Here is a 13,649-nt window from a genome sequence, read left to right on the forward strand (position 1 = left end):
TTTGTATCTGCAGCACTGTGAATGCTGCTTGGCACAGAAGCCCTAATAAACAGGTGTTCATATTTATATGTACTAAATGGACTTCACTGTTCATACTCTCACTGTTAAGTGTGGTTCATGAAAGCATAATCGAAACACCGGAAGCCAAATGGAACAATTTGTGATAAAACCGGCCCTCCTGAAAGAAAGTCGCTAACATTACCAAAAAGACCTTTTTTTAAAGATTTTATTCATTTATTAGAAGAGAGAGAGAGTATGCATGGGTGGAGGGGGTTGCACAGAGAAGAGGGAGAGGAAGCAGCAGACTCCCCATTGAGCAGAGAGCTGATGTGGAACTCAGTCCCAGGACCCTGAGATCATGACCTGAGCCAGAGTCGGATGCTTAACAGACTGAGCCACCGAGGCACCCCAAGAAGATCTTCACATGCTAACATACTTTTTCTGTATTCTGCTAGTCTATCAGATAATACAACAGTTTTTAAAGTAAAATTCATTCCAGCATTTTATGTAAGAGGCCATCAAATTCTTCCTTGTAACCATCAGTCCATGGCACTGAACCAATTTAAGAAAGTTTGATATCGTTTGATGAGTCTTCTACACATTTCCAGAACTGTCAACAGACCACTGCAGCTTCTAGGTAACTTATGAACACTAGTTATACCTATTGCATTTCTGTTGTCTATGATGTCCACAAGTCTGAAGACTTAATAAACATTTCCCTTCTCTTTTTGTACTTACAGGTGCTATATCATTAAAAAGACAAAATAAAGGAAGCAAGCCTTAATAAAGTATAATAACCAGCTTTCTCCAAATTCATTTTATGTTATGATCTCTCAGGGTCTCTAACTATGTTTAGTATATTGACACAACAGAATAAACAACATGTATAACATCAAAGTAGTCTGAGTATCCTTGAGTCATACTGGAAAGACCAAGAAAATGCTGAGGGAGGAAGGAGCACTTATATGTCCAACTGATGGCTAAAAAGGTTTTATATTAACTCATTAGCATAACAAAATAATTTTCGCTAAACTGTTAAAATCTCCATTTTTTTAGCATATGGCAAATTGTACAGGCTTTTGCACTAAAAATAATTTTGGCAAATAAAATATAATGACTTATTTAAATGCATAATAAGGAAACAAAATAATTTAAATTGATCCTTTTCCCAATGTCTGTATCATTTTAGAAACATCAACATGTTCTCTTAATCACATTTGCAATGGAAAATATTATCTGACATTAGCTAAACTACTATGAGAAGTCCTGGAATGTATCCAAGATACTAATTTACAATAACATATAAAGATACAGGGAATAAAGGAAAGGAAATAAAATACTAACTGCATTTAAGTGAACGTTTCAAGCCCATCTGTTATAATTACAGAGCTAATGAAAGACATTTGGCATTCAAAGAAAATATATACTTTATATATAGGCTAGAATAGATCTTTCTGAACCAAATAAAAGCATTTGTAAAATTGTCGAAATTATGAAAGAATAAATTTCCACAGGGAGCTTCTTGAACATCAGCATTCTTACACAACACCTATTAGATATGAAACAAATTATAAACTAAACAACAATTACAAAGCTAATTAACATTTAGGGAGAGGGGGGTAACGTAAACAGCTTTTAAATGGTTTACCAACTAAACAATTTATTTGAATCAGTATTTAAAACTCCTAAATAGCGTTTTATTTTTCTACTTTTTTGAATTATCAAAGAAAGAAAAAGAGGAGAGGTGGAGGGAAAAAAAGAAAAGTGTTATAGCATCTTTTGGCAATTGTCCAAGAGAACATCCAAGAAAGAACTGTCAGAGTGCACACTGCCAACTACTATTAAGAATTAGTCTGAGGAACTTCCAAAACTTTTGTTTCACTAGACTAAAATAAGGAAGGCTCTCTCAAAATAAATCTGCAATACAAAACAAAGCAGAATCAACAAAATTTCAGAGATTAAGGTTAAAGATGAGTTATGAAATAGTAACAATAAGCTTGAGGATATTCCTAAGTTTGTCCAATTAATTATGAAGTATTTATTCTGTATCAACTATGGAAATAAGCTAAGGGCTCTAAGTCAAATATTATTATAGGTTTTCCATATACTTTTTAGCCTTTCCCAAACTTTTCTTATCAGTTAGCTGGGATTCTCCCAGAATGCAGAATAAAGAATAAGGACAGAAAGTAAGAAAAACAAGTAAAATTGACATGGAAAACTATCTACAAAATCCAGTGTCTCTTTAAGCAAGAGTACCAGAAGCAGAGAAATTAGAAGGATTATAACCAGAGAAATTATTTTTTTTTTTTTTTAAGATTTTACTTATTTATTTGACAGATCACAAGTAGGCAGAGTCAGGTGGGCGGGGGGGGGGGTGTTGGGGAAGCAGGCTCCCTGCCAAGCAGAGAGCCCGATGTGGGGCTTAATCCCAGGACCCTGAGATGATGACCTGCGCTAAAGGCAGAGGCTTAAACCCCTAAGCCACCCAGGTGCCCCCAGAGAAATTATTCTTTTTTTTATTATTATTAGCATATAATGTATTATTAGCCCCAGGGGTACAGGTCTGTGAATCGCCAGGTTTACACACTTCACAGCACTCACCATAGCACATACCTTCCCCGATGTCCATAACCCAACCACCCTCTCCCCAGAGAAATTATTCTTAAAAAATTATGAAAATATCTGCTAAGAGCTAACATGCACTAACCATAATTTCACTGAACAGGTGGAGTGGTCAGAAGAGTCTTTCTCTCTTTTACTGATCTCTGTATCACTACAAAAGCACCTACTCTTAATATCTGCCATATTATCTCCCTAATGGGAAAACACCCACTTCAGATTAAAACGTCTCACACCTAGAAACACTGGCAAAATTTTAAGGTAGCAAACAAAAGGAAAAATTCCAGTAGCCTCATGAAAGAGAAAACAGGCCAGCTACAAAGAAAGGAGAATCATCATTCCTTCTCATTAGCAATATCCAATGCAAAAACCAAAAAAAGCTGTATCTTCCAAGGTCAACAAAAAAATTGTTGAATTTTTTAATTCAACAATTTTTGAATTGCTGAATTGTTGAAACTAAAATTTTAATACCTACTAAGTTTACATTCAAGTCCATGGATATTAAACATAAATGGGCTAAATTCCCTATTTTAAAAAAAAAAACAGTAACTTTCAAAATGCGCAAAACATACTTTGTACATGTACACACACACACACTACCTATATATACACAGCCATTTTAATTATAAGCATAAATAATCATAAACAAATAAAATGTACGTGTACATGTATGTATGTTTTATGTATATGTACATATATGTGCATGAGCCACAGTGACACAACAAATTCAAAAATAAAAGCAGAAGGGAAAAGCACAAACAAATGCTATCAAAAAGAAAGCAGCTATGGCAAAGAAAATTGGATCCAAACCCAAAAGCAGTAAATAGGGCAAAGAAAAAGTTCATATTAAAAAAAAGTTTTATGTTAAGAACTACAACAGACCAAGAAACGGTCACTGAAGTTTACATACCTAGTATGAATTTCCTTGACATATAAAAGTAAAATTGAGTAGAAATATGTACATGAATAAATCAGACCTTAATACATCTCTCAGAAACCAAGACATAAATAGATATAAAATAAAGAATTTAATTAACAATGATCAAGTTGATTCAAACCTACACATAGATACACAGATTTCCATCATTCAATACCAAAGAACATATATCCTATAAAATGTACATAGAATTCTTTTTCTTTTTTAGAACTATTTTTAATTCACTATACATATGACCATAAAAAAGTCCACAAATTCAAAAAATCAAGTATTTTCTAGGCCATATTCTAAAAAGCAGGTATTTCCTAAACCTAATACATTAACAATTACGAATTTACAATATAAACTCAATATCTATCCACCAGAAAAATTGAAAAATCGCATCTAAGGCAGATTTCTTTTAAATCAAAAGAAAAAACATTTATTATTTTTGAAATGATTGAATAAGAAACATGTCAAAATCTTTGAGATGTGGCAAATTTGGTTATGAAAAAAATACAGCTTGAAAAATGCAAAACTCAAAACCAAAGGATAAAAATAAATGAAGCTAGATTTAAAAACTGAAGCAAGTAAGAACCAATATATACTGCATGAGATGAGGCATCTCAGGAAGTAAACCCACCCTAATACTGTGTTTAGGAAGATGTTATTCATAAGATTCAGGTGTTAACGTCTATCAAAAGAATCAGTGTTTGTGTTAGAAAAAATATGCTTAAAATAAAACTGACTGAAATAAAACTCAATCTACTGAAACATCTTATATATAAATTGGCTTAAAATCATGAATATCTTGATGAGTAATTTGCTGCTGCCATTCTGGCCCAGTTAATTATTCTGGTTTGTCCACTAACAAACATCCATTTCTGACTGAAACATCTGCTAAAAAAAAATAATAACATTAAATAACATTACAAAATCAAAATGGGCAGTGCTATGAATGAGATTTTTTCCTCCTGCCAGTAACTTCCCTTTCTGACACATCTTCCTCACTGCTGTCACAATGGTCTTTTTTTTTCTTTTTTACAATTTTTTTAATTTTTATTTTTTTTCTTATGTTAGTCACCATACAGTACATTGTTAGTTTTTGATGTAGTGTTCCATGACTCATTGTTTGCATATAACACCCAGTGCTCCATGCAATCTGTGCCCTCCTTAATACCCAACACCAGGCCAACCCATCCCACAACACCCCTCCCCTCTGAAACCCTTGGTTTGTTTCCTGGAGTCCAGAGTCTCTCAGGATTCAACTGCCCCTCTGATTCCCTCCTTTCATTTTCCCCTTCCTTCTCCCAATGTTCTCTACACTATTTCTTATGTTCCTCATATAAGTGAAACCATATGATAATTGTCCTTCTCTGACTGACATTATTTCACTTAGCACAATCCCCTCCAGTTCCATCCACGTCAATGCAAATGATGGGTAGTCATCCTTTCTGATGGCTGAGTAATATTCCATTGTATATATGGACCACATCTTCTTTATCCATTTGTCTGTTGAAGGACATCTCAGCTGCTTCCACAGTTTGGTGATTGTGGACATTGCTGCTAGAACATTGGGGTGCATCTGCCCCTTCTTCTCACTACATCTATATCTTTGGGGTAAATACCCAGTAGTGTACCTGCTGGGTCATATGGTTGCTCTATTTTTAACTTTTTGAGGAACCTCCACAATGTTTTCCAACGTGGCTGCAACAGCCTGCATTTCCATGAACAGTGTAAGAGGGTTCCCCTTTCTCTACATCCTCTCCAACATTTGTTGTTTCCGGCCTTGTTAATTTTTGCCATTCCAACTACTATAAGGTGGTATCTCAATGCAGTTTTGATTTGAATTTCCCTGATGGCTAATGATGTTGAACATTTTTCCATGTGTCTGTTAGCCATTTGTATGTCTTCTTTGGACAAGTGTCTGTTCATGTCTTCTGCCCATTTTTTGACTTATCTCTTTTTGGGGTGTTGAGTTTGAGAAGTTCTTGTAGATCTTGGATACCAGCCCTTTATCTATAGGGTCATTTGCAAACATCTTCTCCCATTCCTTGGGCTGCCTCTCAGTTTTGTTGACTGTTTCCTTTGCTATATAGAAGCTTTTTATCTTGATGAAATCCCAAAAGTTCATTTTTGCTTTTGTTTCCCTTGCCTTTGGACACATGTTTTGAAAAAAGTTGCTGTGGCCAATTACTACAACATATACAGTAATTCAGTAATGTGGCAGGATACAAAATCAATGCAGAGAAATCAGCTGCTTTTCTGTACACTAACAATGTAACTGTAGAAAGAGAAACTAGGGAATCGATTCCATTTGCAATAGAACCAAAAACCGTAAGATAACCTTGGAATAAACCAAGGATCTATACTCTAGAAACTACAGGACACTCATGAAAGAAATTGAAGAAGACACAAAAAGATGGGAAAACATTTCATGCTCATGGATTCGAAGAATAAACATTGTGAAAATGTCTCTGCTGCCCAGAGCAATCTACACATCCAGTGCAATCCCTTTCAAAATACCACAAACATTTTTCAAAGAACTGGAACAAACAATCCTAAAATTTGTATGGAACCAGAAAAGACCCCGAATTGCCAAGGAAATGGAGAAAAAGAAAAACAAAGCTGGGGGCATCATGTTGCCTGACTTCAAGCTCTATTACATAGCTGTGATCACCAAGACAACATGGTACCTGCACAAAGAGGCACACAGACCAATGGAACAGAACAGAGAGCCCAGATATGGACCCTCAACTCTACGGTCAACTAATTTTTTACAAAGTAGGAAAAAATAGCCAATGGAAAAAAGACAGTCTCTTCAATAAACGGTGCTGGAAAACTGGACAGCTATGTACAGAAGAATGAAACTCGACCACTCTCTTACACCATACACAAAGATAAACTCTACGTGGATGAAAAGACCTCAACGTGAGGCAGGAATCCACCAAAATCCTCGAGAACATAGGCAGTAACCTCTTCGACACAGTGGTCTTTCTAAGGCTACCTCTGGATCAGGTCCAGCCTCCTCAATATGGCACTGTGGTAGGCAGAGTCCTAAAACGCCTGCACTCCCCACTTTTACCCCCAATATGTCCCACCCCTAATCCAGAGACTCATAAATATATATATATGTATGATGAAATATCATGCCAGAGATTATACTGTATCACGTGGCAAATGTACTTTTGCAATGTGATTAAGGCTGCTATTCACCTGATGCTGGATTAATCAAGGGAGAGATCAGTCTATTCAAACTGCACAATTCCTTTAAAAGCACAAAGTTTTCTCCAGCTGGTAGGAGAAAGGAAAGTCAGAGAAATTCAAAGCAAGGGAAGGATTCAATACATCATCACTATCTTTTAAGACAAAAGGAGCCCCACTCAAGGTCCAGGAGTCACCTCTAGGAGCTGACAGCAACCTCAAGTAAGGTTGGCCAACTGGCAGACGGCCAATAAGAAGATGGTGCCCTCAGTATTACAACTGCACAGAATGGAATTCTACCCTCACCTAAATGGGCTCAGAAGAGGATTCTTCCCCAGGGCCTTTGGACATCTTTAAGATCCTAAACACAGAGCACAGCTGAGCCTGCCCAAACCTCTGACCTACAGAAGTTGATCTCATAAATGGGGCTGCTTTAAGCCAATAAATCTGTGGTAACTTCTTACACAGCAATAGCTCACACTTAGCACATTTCACATGGCGGTTTGTTCTCTGCTAAATCGCTATTCGTATTTTTAAGAAAACTTTTCTATTATACTTACATTACACAGTATCTTCTTTACTCAAAACTATTAAGTAAACAGGGTAAATATTTTAGACTCCATCCCAGTAATGAAGCAGCAAACCCAAGAGGAACTCTCCGAACACAAGCATTTCTGAGTCTGGCATTTTGAGTACACAAATGTGCCCTCTATCTATTGGGTCAAGGAAAGAGTAAATTCTCTACTTGACGACAAAGTACATAAATCAGAAATCTTCAACAAATAACCATATTAGCTACAAGCTTTAACAGAACCATAAATAATAAAGATTAATAAATCTGCCTATATAAAACTTTTAAACTTTATACAGTGAAAAACCATACATATCTCAGAGAAAATCAAATGACAAAAAAATTTTTTAAATAACCTGCAATTTGAATTACAAATGTCTAGTATCCTGAATATATAAAAGCAAAGCGTATATATTATAAAAATGAGTATAACTTAAAAATAGACAAGGACACTTTGTAGAAGCATATAATTTAGGGAAGACATAACATGGGCCAATAAAGCATATTTAATATGCAGGATTTAGTGAACACTATTTCCCAGCAGCCAGGCCAAACACCTTACAAGCACGACCTTATTCAAGTCTAACAAACCACCATTTTGGGTGGATACCATTATTGCTCACTTTACTAATGAGGCACAGAGAGATCGAATTCCTTGCTCACCCTTACAAAGCCAGGAAGTGAAAGAGGAATTGAACTAGAGGAGTTCATAATTAGTTAGATATGGGTAATTAATGCAAATTACATTAACACACTGAATAGTTCATTTCACTTATATCCTCACTCTCACTTAGGTTAAAAACTAAGGTAGCCAGTTTGGGATTTGAATTTCATAAAATATTAATCCTCACTGACTACCGAAAGAAATACACTAGAATGTTCATAAAACACAATTCATAATACTTTCAAACTGAAAAGCCCCAATGTCCAACAGTAAAATGGATAAATGATAGTATTCTGACAACAGAACACTGTGATCAGTGAGAATGAATGAGTGACAATGACAATGAGCCATTTGGAGAATTTCACCAACATAATGGCATGTGGAAAGAGAACAGTACTTACTGTATAAGTCCAATACATAAAAGTACATAAAGTACAAAAACAGACAAGACTAATTTATGATGTGATGTCAACACTTGACTCTAGGGAGTAAAAAGCAGTGACCGAAAGGAACAGAAACCCTGGGGAGCTACTCCTGAGCTAATCACAGTTTATGTGCATTGATCTTACTTAGGGGTGTTCATAGAAATGACCTATAATAAATACATTTTGTGTGTATCTATCACACTTCAACAAGTTTTTTTTAGAATATTAGAGAATTTTAGGTGAAAACTAAATTTGTAAGGGATAATACCTGTCCTTTTATTTCTCACATGAAACTCTATGCAAATATTACTACTCTACCTCATGTGTTTTCATTCGGTGGGTTAAAATTTCTTATTCTTCTCCAGTAACCTGTAGTATGTTAAGATACTAGCTGTGCGAATAATATGAATGAATGCCCTGCAAATCTAATTCTAAGATATTTGTCCTTGGGCCCCCCACCCAAAAAAAAGAAAAAAGAAAGAAAGAAAGGAAGAAAGAAAGAAAAGGATACACACAACCACCTCATTAATCATCTATTATTTGGTTATACTAAGAGCACAAAACGAAGTACTATATGTTATCAACCACTTTGTAACAATGACTGCTTGAAAATTAGGATATTTGAAAACCAAAACATTTTAATTTAAACATGTTTGTTTAACATGATACTAGGGTTAGTAAGCCAACACTGTATATTACAGAAAAGAGTTTAAAACTTCTAAAAAAATTTAAAGGTTTTTATATTAGTACAGGCAAACATAAACATAATGATTACAGTTAATTGGATACATTTAAATCATATCTTTTAAAAACATAAGAACAGCTATTTTTGCATGCTCTTTGGTTCAAAATTTTTTTTTTTTAGATTTTATTTATTTATTTGACAGAGAGAGATCAATTAGTAGATTTAGCCCACATTTATCTTTCCTTAAGATTTATTTATTTTTGAGAGAAAGAGGGTGCACTTACAGGGAAGGGGTTGAGAGAAAACTCGGGAAGACTCCCCACTGAGCACGAAGTCCAGTGCGGGGCTCAATCCCAGGACCTCAGTCAGCTGACATCATGACCTGAGCCACACTCAGGAGTCCGCCACTCAACCGACTGAGCAACCCAGGTGCCCCGAGCCCAAATTTAGAACCTTCACGAGAAGGATGCCCATCTTCATAAAAGATACCAAGGGTAGTATAAGAATGTCTATTCTTGGGGCACCTGGGTGGGTCAGTGGGTTAAAGCCTCTGCCTTCGGATCAGGTCATGATCCCAGAGTTCTGGGATCGAGCCCCGTATCGGGCTCTCTGCTTGGTGGGGAGCCTGCTTCCCTCCTCTCTCTCTCTGCCTGCCTCTCTGTCTACTTGTGATCTTGTCTGTTAAATAAATAAATAAATGATTTTTTAAAAGAGAGAGAATGTCTATTCTTACAAACAGTACACTAATAGAATTAGGTCATCCAAATAGAAATTATATTTATAAAAAACTAGTAAATATATCCACACAGTCAATACAAGTGAACCAGATTCTGGATGAATAAAACTTTCATACCTGACTTTGGAGAGGAAACTCTGTTTCCCACCTGTCTCACATAGAAGTGGTAGAATAGTCTTCTATTACTGTCCACTAACAATATGCTACTCAGTAAGTAAGCACATTGGCAAACATTATTATTATCACATAAGAAATGGCAGTAAAAATCTTAACATAAACTAAAATGCTTATAGCAGCTGAATTATATCTAGAGTATTTATATAATCATAGCAAAATAACTCAAATATGTTGTATGCCACTCGTGGGCTCGAAGGATGATGGCTAAAAGCAATGAAAATATTAAATCTCATTACTGATCTACTAGCTTTGGGTGTTTATTTGGATTTATTTACTTTTTAATTTGGTTTATTTTTATTTTTATTATTTTTTAAAGAGAGAGAGAGAACAAGCAGGGGAACAGCAGAGGAGGAGAAAAAGTAGATCGCCCCACCGACTGAGCAGGGAGCCGGACATAAGACGTCTCCCAAGATCCCCGGAACATGACCTGAGCAGACGGCAGATGCTTAACCAACTGAGCCACCCAGGCACCTCTCTTAATTTTTAGAAATCTCTAAGCCCAATCCATGACCCCGAGATCAAGAGTCACATGCTGCTCCAACTGAGTCAGTCAGGCCCCCATCTGAATTTCTTTTAAATTGATGCACAAAATAAACAATAATTTCCCTTTTTCTCTTAATAACTTTTTCAATTAGAGGGAAAATTATTTAAAAGATACAACTATAGATTGGATGGGCAATAAAAATTTAAAAAAAAAGAACTCCTGAATTCAATTGAAAAATATCAGTATGAACTCGTGATTTTGAAAAATATCTTTTATATGATTTATTTTTGACCAGGAGTCAAGATAATTCAGGGGAACAAGTCTTTTTTTTTTTTTTCTTAAGATTTTATTTATTCATTCGACAGAGAGAGACAGTGAGAGAGGGAACACAAGCAGGGAGAGTGGGAGAGGGAGAAGCAGGCTTCCCGCTGAGCCGGGAGCCCGATGCGAGGCTCGATCCCAGGTCCCTGCCCCAGCAACAGACTTCTAGAATGATGCTGGAACTGAATATCCACATGGAAAACAAAGAACCTTGAACCTTTCACCCTGTATTCTTCCACCATACATGTGATTTATAAAGTAAATAAACAGGGGCGCCTGAGTGGCTCAGTCTGTGTGTGTATCCTTTCGGCTCAGGTCATGATCCCAGGGTCCTGGGATCGAGCCCCTCATTGGGCTCCCTGCTCAGCGGGAAGCTGCTTCTCCCTCTCCCACTCCCCCTGCTTGTGTTCCCTCTCTCGCCATGTCTCTGTCAAATAAATAAATAAAATCTTTAAAATAGATAAATAAATAAGTAATCTTACGGTAGCCTTGGAATATGCAGTAATACTTTCATATAAGACATACCAAGCATAATCCTTAAAACATTTGAAAATTGACAAGTGACATACTTCATTAAAATTAAACCCTCTGCTCATCGAAAAGCACTAAAGAAGAAAGCAAGATGCAAACTAGGCAAAAAAAATACTTAAAAAATACATTCTGAAAAATGACTTCTATGTAGAACATTTTTAAAACTCTTAATAGTAATGAAAGACAAATCAATTGGAAAAAGGGGGGGTAGACCTAAAAGATTTGAGCAGACGACTCACCGAAGATATAAAATGGCCAGTAAGTACATAAAGATGTTCAATTTCATCAGGAAATACAAAACCAAACCCACAATGAAATATTAAATACCAACCAGAATGGCTGAAGTTTACAAACACTGGCAATAACCAGTCCTAGAAAAATGGAGAGCAAAGGGAACTCTCTCACATCTTACCAGTAGAAATGGAAAAGTATGCAAACCCTTTTGAAGAAACTGTCAAACTGTCTTCCAAAGTTAGACACATACTTTCCAGGAAATCAGCAATTTCAGATCTAATTATTTCCACAAGAAACATGAAAATATGTGTCATGTTGCATAAATGTTCATAGCAGCTTTATAAACAATAGCCACACAGAGGAAGAAATCTTTCAGGTGGTGAACGGATGAACCTCAAAGGCCAGACTGAAAAGATTTCATCCTCTAGGATTCCATTTATATTTCAATCTAGAAAAGGATCAGATCAGTGACTGCCAGGAAATAGAGTGGTAGGAAGGGAAGAACCAAAAGGGTCATGAGAGGAAATCTGGGATGAAAGAAGTATTCTATATCTTGATTATGATGATAGTTATATACATGACTTTAATACTTCGCACAACATTCAGCTGTACCTTTCTTCTGAAGAGCTGACTTATATTGTATGTAAAATATACCTTAAAATTAAGAACAACTCTCATGCAGAAAAAAAAAAAAAAAACACACCAAAAAAAACCTTCCAAATTTATTTATTGGGTAATGAATGGCAGACAGGCTAGTGTCAACGTAACATTTTTGAAAATAAGATTTGTCAAATCTGAATAAAATATAAAGCCTAACTACTGGAAGCCACTTGTGAATAACCAGAAGCTAGACGGACTGGAAGGACATTTGACACTTTAAAGAAGACATCGCTGGCTAAGATTTGTGTTGAAACAAATGTTTAACTATGGACATTTCCCCACGTGCATGGAAAGGGGGAGAATGGGACCAGACCTCACACAAGCTTCAGTCGTTCTGATGTGAGAAGACAGATGATGTTCTCAGGACTACGGAGACTGGAAACTGAGGGGAAACTTTGAAAGGAGGATTGAAACCTTGAAAGGAGGGAGCCACAGAGAAGGGAGCCCCCAGGTTAAACTCTCAAGTTTTCCTTATACCCTTAACATGTACCTTCCCAGAAGAGCAACACCTGAACTGCTGAAGGAACCCAGCAGAGATTCCCGGTGCCGATGGCTGCGGTGACATGGATTGGAGTGTGGTCCAGCCATCATAAAAGTCTCCCAGAACAAAATCCGCCATTGAACAGAATAAGGTAATAGAATCCAGAATCGATAAACTATCACCTAAAATGTGCAGTATACAATAAAAATTCCTAGACGTGTGAAAAACCAAAAATGAGAAAATGGGACCCTTAAGGAAGAAAAAAAAATTCAAATAAAAAAGGACAAGATGCACAAAGACTTTGAAAAGCCATTATCAGAAACATGTTCAACAACATATAGAAAAAGCTGGCCCTAACAAAGAGTAGCATAACAGAAGAGACATAAAAACTGCAAAGTGAAAACCGAACAAACTCTGCAACTATGAATTTAAAATAATTTCAATAAAAATGTCAATGGATAGGTTTAACAAGGGATTGGACAGAACAGAAAAAATGGTTAGTGATGTTGAAAATAAATGAATCATTTATCCATTGTAACTAAATTACTGAAAAAGAAATTAACAGAGTCTCAGTAACCTGTGGGACTACCAAAGGGACGACCATGCACATAATTGGAATTGCAGAGGAGAGAGAGATGGGACAGGAAAAGAAAAAGAAATAAAGGTCAAACTTTTTACAAACTTGGTGAAAAAAATCAACTTACAGTTTTAAGAAGCTCTGCAAACCCCAAGCAGGAAGAATACAAAGAAAATCACACCTAGGCACATCACAGACTGCTGAAAACCAAAGATAGAAAGAAAATCCTGAAAGCACCCAGAGAATAGTCAAAACATTATACACATAGGGATAATGATACTAATGACCTGACTTCTCATCAGAAATGATGCGTTGCGACAGGAAACAATGCAAGAACCTCTTTTACATACTCAAAGAAGAACAC

General features: G+C 36.1%; 1 protein-coding gene across 11 annotated transcripts in view; it reads right to left on the reverse strand.

Annotated features, from left to right (window-relative positions):
• Positions 1 to 13,649, reverse strand: part of KMT2C (lysine methyltransferase 2C) — a 274,521-nt gene that overhangs the window by 126,866 nt on the left and 134,006 nt on the right. The gene's annotated exons all lie outside the window — the stretch shown is intronic.

Source organism: Neovison vison, chromosome 4 (genome assembly GCF_020171115.1).
Source record: "Neovison vison isolate M4711 chromosome 4, ASM_NN_V1, whole genome shotgun sequence".
Classification (NCBI taxonomy): domain Eukaryota; kingdom Metazoa; phylum Chordata; class Mammalia; order Carnivora; family Mustelidae; genus Neogale; species Neogale vison.